The sequence below is a fragment of the Mustelus asterias genome, chromosome X (assembly GCF_964213995.1).
Source record: "Mustelus asterias chromosome X, sMusAst1.hap1.1, whole genome shotgun sequence".
Lineage (NCBI taxonomy): Eukaryota > Metazoa > Chordata > Chondrichthyes > Carcharhiniformes > Triakidae > Mustelus > Mustelus asterias.
Window position 1 is genome coordinate 4,944,048 of NC_135834.1, and position 1,185 is coordinate 4,945,232.

Genomic DNA, 1,185 nt, shown 5'->3' on the forward strand with positions numbered 1-1,185 from the left:
AAGAGGCCATTCGGCCCATCGAGTCTGCACCGACCACAATCCCACCCAGGCCCTACCCCCACATATTTACCCGCTAATCCCTCTAACCTACCCATCTTACGATTCTAAGGAGCAAATATGTTGTCTTGGAATGGGCGTTCGGTATTCTAGCCTCATATTAAAATCTCAGTAGGGATGAATGAACCAATGATTCCAATGCGTGCTAAGATGCTTTTTACAGCATGATATCCCATCCACACAATATCCGATCTGCACACTCATAGAAGGCTTATTTTATTTGTTGCGGTATTGGATCCATGTTGACACCCCCCCCCCCCCCCCCCCCCCCCCTCAACCGCACAGTTGCTAAATGGGTTGCCCATTGCGATACTGACCCAATGCTGTTCAAATTTTAGCTTTGCTCTGGGGTACTGTCGAGATGTGTCCCCCAGGACTTTACATCATTCATGCGGGAGTCGGGGAGCACGAAATGTTAGGCTATCACGGCCTATTGCTGTCCCCGTCTGATCCACACGTGTGCATCTCCAGCAGAGCTTATGGGTACAGGTACTAACCCAAAATGCAGAGGATCTGGCTGATTTTTGAAAGGTAATTAGCAAAAAACCAGAGGGGAAATTAGATTCTTCTTCTTTGAGGTGATCTGGAAGACGTTACCTAAAAGGGTGGTGGAAGTAGATACAATGGTAGCTTTCGAAAGGAAATTGGGGGTGGCACAGTGGTTAGCACTGATGCCTCACAGCACCAGGATTGCAGGTTTGGTTCCCGGCTTGGGTCACTGTCTGTGTGGAGTTTGCACGTTCTCCCCGTGTCTGCGTGGGTTTCCTCCGGGTGCTCCAGTTTCCACCCACACTCCAAGATGTGCAGGTTAGGTTGATTGGCCATGCTAAATGGCACCCGAGTGTCCCAAGAGTTCAGGGTATTATGTGCTCAGTTCTGGTCGCCTCATTATAGGAAGCATGTGGAAAAGATTGAAAGGGTGCAGAGGAGATTTACAAGGATGTTGCCTGGATTGAGTGGCATGCCTTATGAGGATAGGCTGAGGGAGCTCGGTCTTTTGTCCTTGGAGAGACGAAGGATGAGAGGAGACCTAATAGAGGTATATAAGATGTTGAGAGGCATAGACCGGGTGGACTCTCGGAGGCTTTTTCCCAGGGTGGAAATGTCTGCTACGAGAGGACACAGGTT

General features: G+C 49.5%; 1 pseudogene; it reads left to right on the forward strand.

The window, feature by feature from the left end:
* The first annotated feature begins 418 nt into the window (after positions 1 to 418).
* LOC144481845 (transcription factor Sp5-like) overlaps positions 419 to 1,185 on the forward strand; it is a 6,668-nt pseudogene continuing 5,901 nt past the window's right edge.